The sequence below is a fragment of the Engraulis encrasicolus genome, chromosome 10, assembly GCF_034702125.1.
Source record: "Engraulis encrasicolus isolate BLACKSEA-1 chromosome 10, IST_EnEncr_1.0, whole genome shotgun sequence".
Taxonomy (NCBI): Eukaryota; Metazoa; Chordata; class Actinopteri; order Clupeiformes; family Engraulidae; genus Engraulis; species Engraulis encrasicolus.
This window is the reverse complement of record NC_085866.1, coordinates 44,269,210-44,282,015: the sequence shown is the minus strand read 5'-3', so window position 1 is coordinate 44,282,015 and position 12,806 is coordinate 44,269,210.

Sequence of the window (12,806 nt, the reverse complement as noted above, 5' to 3'; positions counted from 1 at the left end):
GAGGGGGCAGGAGATGTTACAAGGACTGTATTAAATTTGAAAACGAACAAAAAAAGAGAGCGAAAAATATTTAAATGTAACTTAAAAACTAAAACTTAACAAAAAAAAACCTTACTGCCTTGAGAATCTTAACCTCACGGAACTACACCCTCCCCTTCCCAAACAGGCCCTCTTTCTCCTCCTCTCTACTTGTGCTTGAGCGTGCAGAAAATACTGTCACTTAATTTGACGTCACTTTAAGGTGTTATATACTGTATGTTGTGTGTTATTATTATTTTTATGTTGTGTTTTTACATTTTATTTTATTTTACCCCCATTGTCCGTTCTGTGTCTAATTTAAACAAAACAAAAGATATCATGATATTGCAATAACGAGTGAATGAATGAATGAATGAATGAATGAATGAATGAATGAATGAATGAATTCACCTTGGAATGTTGCTCTTGGTCGCATCTGCCATGCACGTTTTCTGAGACTCCTGTTCATTTTGGCAGAAACTTCTAAAAAAATGAAGGGAAAAGATATGTAGTGCTGCCATGCCACACTAGGTGGCAGTGATGTGCAATGTTTCCGTCTCTTTCACTGCAGATGTGCATGGACACAAGTCGAAGGCAAAATCAACGCCTTCACACTTAATAACAAACGGTTCACAGAGGCTATAAGCCCTCGGTTTTAGAGTTTACTTGTAATTGTATTTTCTTATTGGAAATGTGTGAAAAAGTCTGGTTGGAGGAGAAAAAAATGGGATTTCTAAAAAAAAAAAAAACGAGACTATAGCTAAGTTCAGGTTCAGGTCTCTGCTGCCCTTCTAAAGGAAGCCATATAATTTATTTCATGATCTGCTTTTGTTTAATGATCATATTCCGCAAGTTCAGAGCCATTGAGAGATTAATCATGGATGTAGTCGGACGATACTTCTGTTACGTTAATACTGTCGTCGAAAAATCTTACTCACACCGAGTCAACCCCTCTCTGAAGAAATCTTCTCAGAGCATTAGAAACAGTTCTCAGTGTTGTTCAACGGTACAGCATAAGTAGCCTCAGCTAACGTAAGACATCACACTACCCACAGTATGGAAAAAACCAAGACCTCTGGCCATGCAGTGACGGGTACCCAGCAGGGGTACTGACCTAATAGTGTCACCACCTGCCATGAGACATACATACACCTCATACATCATCCTCACCTCTGATAGGAGATTTACAAGGAGCATGCTGAGGTCCTGGCCTGGGGGGTGTTCCAAGAACATGGTTAAGTGACGAACCAGGCTAACCTAGAGCAAGAGGTAAACCTGCAAATGGATAGCCCACGGGTGTCATTTTGTTGAGAAAATGATGACAACAGGCTCTTGTATTAGATGATTTCAGGGCGAACTTAACCTGGTTCACTACAGAGCCATGATCTTGGAATGCCCCCCTGAGATAGCATGGGCCTGTTTAAAACCGTCTGGCTCAAAGCAATGCATTCTGGGCTTTGAAATAGCGGCCACCAAGACATTTAAAGGTGTCAGTCCCGGGGTCAGAAAGTAAAATCCCTGCCACAAATTTGATCCAACCAGCTGAGTCAGCTGATTGCAACGACTGTTTAAGACAAGTAGACTAGTAACTCACCAGTTAAGTTGACCAGTTATGTCACCTGTGTTGGAAGGAAGCTCTGGCAGGGTGTTTGCCTCTGAAATGTTGTCACGTCTGCAATATTAGAGTACTACAGTACATGGAAAAGAAGAGTGTAGAGAGAAGATAGATCAACTTTTGGTCATCACTATTCCCAGTGTGGAAGGCATTGCTTTAAGCCCGGAACTAGCCAGACAGACGATTGCAAACATGCTCTGTGTCATGGCCTGTCATGCAGTGACATACCTCATATCTCATTCCGCCGCACCAACAGGAGATTGACAGAGAGCATGCTGGGTAACACACTTCCCTGAGTGTGGCCTCCTACTATATGCTTGCCTCTGAAAGTAGTAGTACTAGTAGTGGGCCTGTTTGTGTCCATTTATTTCAATGCATTGTTGTTTAGTTCTCTGAGGAAAGTTACTTGTTAAATGAGAGTGGTTTGTTTGTTTGTTTGTTGCTTTGTGTCTTTTTAATTTCAAGTGAGTATGGAGTATTTTAGGAGATCTAGCAAGACGGTGGCGTTTGATACGCTGCCGAACACGACGTCAAGTGAAATGCACAGGTCCATCCGAGGTGGGTTTATCAGTGAAGCCGATACTTACTTCACTCCGTTATTGTTGTGTCGTGTCAACTTAAAAGAAGAAGATAAAAAAGAAGAAATGTAGCATAATACCGTTAAGGTCGCAAACTTCTGAGAAGTTAAGTCTTTTTTCCTTTTTTTGAAGGATTTTTGTTTATGTAAACTCAACCAACAGCAGGTCAGTCGCTGAAGGCTGCGTAGTAGAGAGTGGAAGGGTTCAGAAGTATTTATAGTAGTGGAGGGTCATTTTCACAATGAGTCCAACCGCAGCGAACGCACTCGCTGTAACATGACTCAAGACCGCAGCCTTCCCCGAAAAATAAAAAAAGAAAGCGTCAATGCAGAAAGAAAACAAGAAGTTATGTACATAATGAAATACCTATAAACCTCTGTATTTAACATTTTTTGTGCAATGTTGAAGTAAAAAGTTGGCTTCATTTCTGTTTCAAAAGAATTGTTGTTTAAATGTGTTGTGGTGTATCGTTTATTTATATTGTGATGTTATGTTTGTTATATTTATGAAGAAAATGAAAAAAGTAAAAAACGAATTTTGCACTATTGTTAAATGGAGCAATACACTACTGTATTATAATTTAAAAAAGAAAAGAATAAACCCGATTCCAGGCAACATCATTTTTCTGTGGACTATTTTTCTGTGGGTTTGTGTAATAATGAAAGTGAAATATAATAATTTTGTAATAATTAAAGTTGATATAAATTAAAAGTTACAAATAACTACTTTGTACCTTCAAAGCAAAGTGGAAGTAGAAGTAATACTCTGATGTGTTTTCTAAGTGTCAAATATGTCAGGAGGACTGCCTGTTATGTGTATTTGCACCTGTTCTTCATTGAGTGGGTGGATGATGGGGTCCTTATTTATTTATTCGCACCCTGTGATGTGTTATCGAAGTGCCACGTGTTTAACCAGGAATGTTTCTATTGTCCTATATACTGTATAGTTCCATCTGTTTTTCATTGTGTGTGTGTGGATGATGTTGGGCTCAGAGAGACTTTTAACAGGTGCATGAAAAGGGGAGAAGGTAGAAAAGTTTCACAAACGTCTTTGCAGAGTAGACGTTTCAATTAATTCACATAAACGATGAGAGCAAGTGCTTTGATCCTGTAGCTGATAAATCACAACAGTTACAATACATTCATGGGAAGTTCTGTACAACAACTACGATGGTGGGGTAACCGCACAAACACTCTTGTATTTTTTTGTGTTTGGTTCAAGTGTTTATCTAAAGCCACTCTGAGAGACCGGTAGCCCAGTAGTCAAACTCCAGTCTAGTCACTTTAGAAGCCTGTTCAAAATAAGAGCTACTGGGCTTTAGACTTGAGACATCAGCTCTCTCTCTCTCTCTCTCTCTCTCTCTCTCTCTCTCTCTCTCTCTCTCTCTCTCTCTCTCTCTCTCTCTCTCTCTCTCTCTCTCTCTCTCCTTTTGTTTCCTTCCATCTCTAGTCTCTACCACCCTCTCCTTCCCCTCCCTCCCCCACTCCAAAACTGATCCCACAGGACAGCTGAACACTCTCACTTTACCCTCCCTGACCTCAGTCACATGGTATGCACACCTGTGCACTACCATGCCTACACACACACACACACACACTTCTACTACTGCGGGTTGTGTGTTTTGATGGCAGTTACACCAAAGTCGGTTGCTTTAAACAAACTGAGAACATTCTTATGAATTGTTTGGTTTTGTTTCCAGTTTTGCAAAGTTGTGATACAATGTTTAACTAGCAATCTTATTTTAGTTATGTTTACTCAGCAAACAAAAGTACTGCCTAACTATTTGATGGAGTTGTTGGGTCAAAATAATTGATAGGTATTTGGTTACACCATTTCAGAGCCCTTAAAACTGTAAATAAAAATTGCATACTTATCAACCCTGTGCAATTCCACACTTAAACACACATATGCACGCCTGCAGGTTGTGTGTTTTAATGGCACAGATAGCCTACACGAAAGTCGGTTGCTTTAAGTTTTGCAAAGTTATGATACAACTGTTGTATTATACAACAGTTGGCAACCTTATTTTCGTTATGTTTAGTTAGCACTCTTTATGCTGTTTTACAAAGTACTGTTTGACCATTTGGTGGTCGGAGATTTTAGGCCAAAAAAGAGGCAGAGAAGAGTAAATTCTGTCATTCTACTTTTGATCCAAAAACAGAGCCCTTATAACAATTTGCATTGCACTTTGCATAGCCTTCTTTGTCATTTGTACACTTAGATTTTAGTTTGTCAGAGGACGCGCTCAACTTCTTGGAAAAAATGAATGACTTTGGGTGCGCGATAAAAGGCATCAACTTAAAGAAGAAAAATCCGCATTCACAAGCTATGTCTCATTATTTATTTATAAATTACCATGTCCACAAGCAAACGTGTTTCGTCTCTCAAGCCATCATCAGTGCACATAGTTGACGAAGCGCTTCCTCTGTAGGAAGATGATACATCCCTTTTCCACATTCAACTTGATTTTAGATTTTTTTCACCTGATTTTAATTCCACATAAATTTATCCTGATACTGTCTTTTTCTCATAATTTCCTCATTCCCCAGTCTGAGCCAAGGTATCGGTGTAGGAGAATGTGTTTTAGTGTTTCCTGGATGAAGAGTTGAGTTTGGCGGGGAAGCGCGTTTCTGTGTGTGTTCCTAGAGTGTGTGTGTGTGCGTGCGCGTGTAGGACGAGGAGAGAGGGAGTGTGTGTGTGGGAGGATAGAGAGAGAGGGAGAGAGAGAGAAGGGGATAATGAGTTTACAGCCTGGACAGGCAGACGCAGGCACAACTATGCAATGCTGCCTTCAGCCAGCTCCGTGCTGGAGCCAGCCGCCCTCATCTCATCTCCCTCTCCCTCTCGCTCTCGCTCTGCACCATGGCCTCTGCTCCTGCCAGATCCTACTCAGGCTCCTCATGGCTAGAATCATCCCTTTCCCCCCTCTCTTATCAGGGAACCCCCCACACCTAGGCCTACATACTGTACTCTGGGACACACCCACCAGGCAGCTTCAATCAGCAACTGTTTGAAACAATCAAATCAACATTTTAAAAACAATTTGGCTTGAAATAACAAGTGCTAAACAAAGCAAGTGGCCCAAAATAATTTGAATTATGTTTAGGGTTAAGCACTAGTTTTACAGCGCTTCTGGTATGATATTACATGGTTTCAACTGTGCAATATCATACAATTACATGTGTGAATTCTTCTACTTTATACAACTATGTATGATGTTCCTAAGCATATATATTTTTTCTTCTTTTGGTAACCATTATTTCTCAGATGTAAATACTTTATCATTTATTTACAGATGTTGAGAGGGCGATGTACAGACAGCCAGACAGACAGTGAGCAGAGGTAGCCTACTAGGTTGCAAATAACATTCAGACAAACTGTCTGGCAAACAGCCACCAACCATCATCCAGACTTGTGTACCAGCTTGTTTGAAAATGACTCGCTCATGAGAATTAGTGATAAAGTGTTGTTTACCAATGGAGAGCAAAGTCAGTTCCCATCAAAACGATTGCTGAATCTGACACTTGTTTCATGCCCTTGCTGATGAGATGGTTTCATCCTGCATTGTTTTTCGACTTTATGTAATTTATTAAAATGTATCACCGTCTTCTCCTATATGTGAAAATGTAGCCTATGTTACAGTTTTTCTCAATTGGTTTTGTACATTTCTCACAACAGAATAATGATTCTCAAAAGTCTTTGTTCAATTGTGACTTCCTGGTGTTACCTCTGCACATGGCCAAATCAGTTTCTCATTGTTTTCGGCATATAGCAAATGGTCTGGTCCACCATGCCATGGCTGTGTACAATTCTCAGTGATTTCGTACATTATCAATTGCTTTTGTCATATCGCTCAAAAAGCTTTGTCACTGAATGCATGAAACTATCTCAATCTTATCTGATCAATGTAATATAAAACTGAATTTACAACATTTCCCATCCAATCTAAACAGCATTTCGCTTCAGAAAAGACCCTCAAGAGTGTACTATTCAGCATGAGAAATTGATTTGACTAGCTTGTCCATACACTATGACACAATGACTAACCATTCTGCTGGCGCTGATACGTTTATTGACACAAAAAACTTGGTTTTGAAAGACAAATAAGGGTTTTGAGCAAGAGACTTGGTTTTGCAGGTTATCCACCATGTTTGCCATTTGTTAAAGCTGTTTTGAGAATGAATATTATGTTTTGCAAATTGCGAGAGAGATTCGAGAAATGTACGAAACCAATTGAGAAATACTGTAACAAATACCAACTAAATGCTTATTAGACAGTAGTTAAATGCTATTGTATGATATTGGAATGAATGAATGAATGAATGTTATATTAAACAAGTCATAAGGGATAAATTATGTAATGTTCACTGAGATATATACATGTATGTAGGCCTATCTCAGTGGTAATGTTTTATGTATTTATTTCATTTATTAAAATGCATTAGGCTATATTATCTTCTACTGTACGTGAAAATGTTTATGTGAGTAAATATTTCCACGCTGACACCAATTTATTGATTCATACACTTCCTGGTTGCTGGTCTAGTCTTTTATATTGCGCCAATGGAGACTCTGCTAGACTTGACATGCTTTCCCATATTCCACAGAAACGATAGGGGTGCTGTAATAACCATCAATCTTGCCGTCAGCCACTGCGTTCAACCAAAGGGCATGGACAAGACTTGGCAGAATCCATTTTGACACACAGTTGAATTTCACTGGTAACTGAGGCGCATTTCCACACTCCAGCAGTGACGCCACTTTCTAATGAAAGTTGGGGCGCCCGTGTCAAAGAGGGGTGTGTGTGTGTGTGTGTGCATGTGTGCGGGGGTGTTGAAGTAGGAGGGTTACGTAAGACAGACACCCAGTCACCAGGTCTCCACATATCAGGAGGCCGCACACAGAGCCAGATTTCATTTGTTTGTTTGTTTTTGGATATTAATATGATGGTCCATTGCAGGTCCATAAGGCTTGGTGATACCCCCTGTGTGTGTGTGTGTGTGTGTGTGTGTGTGTGTGTCTGTCTGTCTGTCTGTCTGTCTGTCTGTCTGTCTGTCTGTCTGTCTGTCTGTCTGTCTGTCTGTGTGTTTGTGTATGTGTGTGAGATTTTATTCTCATTGATCATCCAGCCTTCAAAGGCCTCCACGGCAGGCCATGTGCGAGGACTTGGCCCTTTGTTGTCCGGCGCTGTGAGAACTTCGGCACCAGCGGCCGTTTCTCGGACACCTGATGTTGGGCTCCTCGCACACACACGGCCCATTAGGAGCCACGGAGGTGTGAAGTTAGCACCTCGGTGGAGGCTGGATAAACATCATGGTCGCTGGGATAGGGGTGGCTGGTGGTGGGGACAGGGGACTGGGGAGCAGGGAGCAGGGGGTCTCCCACCCCGCATGGTGGCCTGGCTACTGTTGGGGGCATGCTGGTGCCTTTCTGTGTCAGCTTGCACTGTGAGGCCTGCTCATATAAGCTTTATAGAGACACATACACACAGGCAGATAGACACACATATGCATATAGCCAAACATACTATAGTACACACAGGCAGATAGACACACATATGCATATAGCCAAACACAGATACGCATAGACACAGAGAGACAGAATCCCCCCAAACCCACACATGCATACAAAAGACAGGTATGAACACAAACACACCTTTGGGATCAATAATGCAGTTCTACTTTGTGCATACATGCAGAGAGAATTTGAATGTATTTCAATTTCCCTGTGCATATGAAGAAACTGACAATAAAAGCTGACTTGACTTAACTTGAGAGCACCAGAGGCCTAGTCAGAATATTCAGTGTTACAGCTGCCACCACATGACAATAAAATGTATTCCGTTTATATGATGTGATTTTTTAAAATGACCCCCCCCCCCCCCCCCTATTCCCGAGGAATTCAATGAGATGACTAACACATCTCTTTAAACAACCAATCTATTACCTAACACAGACCACTGTGTTGGCATGGCTCATCTGAGTCACAGCACCATAACAGGAAAACGACAAAAAAACAAAAGTGGTCTGTGTGTGTGTGTGTGCGTGCGTGCGTGTGTGTGTGTGCGCGCGCGTGTGTTTGCCTTTGTCGGTCGTGCCATGAGGGAGTGAATAAGCTGATTTTATGTGTGTGAGGAGGGAAGCCCCGTTGCGTCGACTGGAGGAAGGAGGAGGAAGACGGGGCCAAGACAGGGGTGAAGGACAGAACGCGCTCGGCTCTTTTCAATCTGGAAACAATTCATTGAGAAACAAAGCAGCTCAGAGGAGGAGGGAAGCGGGGAGTCACATTCACAGAATGCTGCCGAGCTCAGTCACTAGCCACTGCACTGCGGAGGTGTTGTTACTGGCCAGTCATACTTCCGTCCTGCTTCCTCCCTCTGCCCTCGCTCAGCTCAGCTCAGCTCACACATACATGCTGCTCTGTGTGTGTGTGTGTGTGTGTGTGTGTGTGTGTGTGTGTGTGTGTGTGTGTGTGTGTGTGTGTGTGTGTGTGTGTGTGTGTGTGTGTGTGTGTGTGTGTGTGTGTGTGTGTGTGTGTGTGTGTGTGCGCGCGTGTGGGTGTGTGTGTGTGTGTGTGTGTGTGTGTGTGGACCACATTCCTGTCTGTCTCCATGATGCTCCGCAAACATTCGCACACATTTATGACCACATCTGCACTGCCTACGCTTCCACATTGTGGGCCTCTAGAGCCAAATCATCATCATCATCATCATCATCATCATCATGAGTTCTCATAGGCTCTTCAAGCCTAATGGCACAAATACACCAAAAGCGACTCAAGTGACGCCAATACAATTGACTTTGTATTGAGTTGCTGGCGACAGAAGAGACATATAGTGAAGGATGTTAAGTCAATATTCCATAAGAATCTTTCACTTGGTGATACAAGCACCAAATCTGGTTCACAGGTGCTTCAGGAGCTACTTTCCCAGAAAAGGTCGCTATCCAGGTGGAAAAACAAGATGGCGGCCATTTTTCAAGATGGCCGCAATACAGATATAATACAGATACCGTTACGGAAGTGACAAAAGCACCAAACTTTGCATGGTGTTTATTTAGGGTATATGCTGTAATTCTAGCCTCGGAGCCCTCAGAAAAAGAAAAACATTCTACCATGTCATATACAATATGTCATGCATTACCTTGTTATTACATGGCATTTTACTTAGCTGACGATGTTAATATAGTCCCGAACTCAGCAGAGATGAAGCAAGGGCAGGGGTAGCCTGCTTGACCAGATTGCTGCAACTACAAAAAATTTCATAGTGTGAAAGTATGGGTGAGTCTGTGCTTACATGTTTGACAGCAAATGTAACATTGTGAAAATGTTGAGAAGATTCTTGGTCTGAATTAAAAAGAGCATTTCCCACACTAAAACTATGGTGAGAATAGACTGCTGCTAATGCTCGCTCAGCTGCATCTGAATTGGGAAGTGTCATTGCAAGATGATGTTCAAGGTAGCAGGTTCTCCATCCTCTAATTTCCATAACAGAGTTTTTTTATGTGTATGAGAGAGGGTAAATTACAATACCTCTCCGTGTGTATGAAGAACCCATAAGATCACCTAATTCTAAATTTTCACAAGTAGCATTATGTCTGTAGTGACTGCATTTCAGTCTTTAAGAATGGCATTACAGATCACTCAATAGCCTATACAGTACATGTAGGCTATATCTTCAGTTCAAATCAAATGGGAATGATTTCTAAGTAGGTGTTGAGTAAGTAGGCAGAGGTGTGAGAATTGTTTTTTTTCCTCCTGAATTTGCAAACAAGTCCTCACCTAGTACTTGTGTCACAAGTTGCATTACAATAAACTCAGTAATCATTGAGTATTTCAATTGCTACTTCAAAATGACAGCTGATGGACAACATGTTACCTACCGTAGGTCTTTGCCACCTTTAAGAGAAATATCTATGTTAAAAAAACAATTCTCATATAGTATATACTTTATATTTCAGGGCAGTCATGGGTGAGCGGTTAGGGCGTCAGACTTGCATCCCAGAGGTTGCCAGTTCGACTCCCGACCCGCCAGGTTGGTGGGGGGAGTAATCAACCAGTTCTCTCCCCCATCCTCCTCCATGACTGAGGTACCCTGAGCATGGTACCGTCCCACCGCACTGCTCCCCATGGGGCGCCACTGAGGGCTGCCCCCTTGCACGGGTGAGGCATAAATGCAATTTCGTTGTGTGCAGTGTGCAGTGTTCACTTGTGTGCTGTGGAGTGCTGTGTCACAATGACAATGACAATGGGAGTTGGAGTTTCCCAATGGGCTTTCACTTTCACTTTTTTATATTTATATATACACAAAATGCCATATAACTTTTTTAACCTTCAAGATTTTGAGTGGTAACAGTAACATAACTCATTCCCACTACATCTTTTTGCATCATATTGTACATGACCTCAGAATGCTCTACATGTTTCAGTTCTATGTAGTTGTACAATAGTACAGTAGCATACAGTACAGCAGTGTTTCTCAACCTTTTTTAGGCAAGGCACCCTTTAAATTCATTCAAATTTTCAAGGCACCCCAAACCAACGTGGCATTGCATTCGATACCACACAAGCTTAGAAAAGTAACACATTTGGAGACGTCACACAACCTACGTTTGAAGCTGCAGTTTGCTAAGGCGACCTAAATTTACTTCATTGTGCGTAAATTGCAGACAAAAGATTCAACTGACTAATAATAAGCATTAATTTATTAATTTAGAAAAATATATATGATATTACAATTTATCAGCCACGTTTCCGCGGCACCCCTGAGGTGGGCCTGCGGCACTCCAGGGTGCCCCGGCACCCTGGTTGAGAAACACTGCAGTACAGTACAGTACAGTACAGTACAGTACAGTACAGTACAGTAAAGTACAGTAATGAATGAATGAATGAATGAAACTTTATTGTCATTGTACAGGTACAACGAAATTGGTAAAGTGCAGATGCTCACGGTGCTTAAAAATCAACAAAGAACCTATATATATATTGTATAAAAATAATTAAGATTTTAAAAAGTCAGCTGTGCAAAATTAAGTGTGTAGATTGCTTTTGGATAAAAACTGTCTTTTAGCCTGTTTGTTTTTGTACCCAGAGCCCTGTAACGCCTGCCTGATGGCAGCAGCTCAAACAGTTTATGTCCAGTATGGTAGGGGTCTCTGATGATTTGCTTGGCTTTCTTTAGACAGCGACAGGAGAACAACTCCTCGGCACCCTGGTTGAGAAACACTGCAGTACAGTACAGTACAGTACAGTACAGTACAGTACAGTACAGTAAAGTACAGTAATGAATGAATGAATGAATGAAACTTTATTGTCATTGTACAGGTACAACGAAATTGGTAAAGTGCAGATGCTCACGGTGCTTAAAAATCAACAAAGAACCTATATATATACTGTATAAAAATAATTAAGATTTTAAAAGTCAGCTGTGCAAAATTAAGTGTGTAGATTGCTTTTGGATAAAAACTGTCTTTTAGCCTGTTTGTTTTTGTACCCAGAGCCCTGTAACGCCTGCCTGATGGCAGCAGCTCAAACAGTTTATGTCCAGTATGGTAGGGGTCTCTGATGATTTGCTTGGCTTTCTTTAGACAGCGACAGGAGAACAACTCCTCTAAAGAGGGCAGGGGACAGCTGGTGATCTTCTGAGCTGTGCTGACCACTCTCTGAAGAGCTCTTCTGTCCGCTGCTGTGCAGCTGGAATACCACACACATAAACAGTATGTTAGGATGCTCTCTATGGAGCTCCGGTAGAAGGCCACCAGTAGACTTTGGGGTAGATGGTTAGCCCGTAAGACCCTAAGGAAGTACAGTCTCTGTTGTGCCTTCTTGATGGTGGCAGTGGTGTTGGTGTTCCAAGTAAGGTCGTCCCTCAGATGCACGCCCAGGAAGCGGAAATCAGAGACCCTCTCCACACAGGCCCCATCGATGACCAGCGGTTGAATGTTAGCCTTTGTCCTCCTGTAGTCCACTATCAACTCCTTTGTTTTTGCGATGTTTAGGAACAGGTTGTTTTCCTTGCACCAGACCGATAGACGCTGCACCTCTTCCCGGTATGCAGTTTCGTCTCCCTTGGAGATGAGACCTACGATGGTGGTGTCATCAGCAAACTTGATGATACTATTGCTGGAGTGAGAGGGGGTGCAGTCGTAAGTGTATAGGGTGTACAGGAGTGGGCTTAGCACACAACTTTGGGGGGAGCCTGTGCTGGTGTTAATGGCTGAGGACAGGTGGGAGCCAACTCTTACCCCCTGTCAGAAAGTCCAGGATCCACCGACAGATGGAGTGTGACAGCCCCAGGTCCAATAACTTGGTCACCAGTCTGTTGGGGAGGATACAGTATGGTGCCGTATAGTAAAGTACAGTACAGTAGAGTATAATACAGTAGAGTATAGTACACTACAGCACAGTACAGTGGCATACAGTACGGTACAGTACAGTAGCATACAGTACGGTGCAGTACAGTTAAGTTAAGTAGCATATAGTACGGTACAGGAAAGCACAGTACAGTAACATACAGTATGGTGCAGTACAGTAAAGTACAGTAGCATACAGTACAGTAGAGTGTAGTACAGTACATTGCAGTACAGTACAGTAGCATA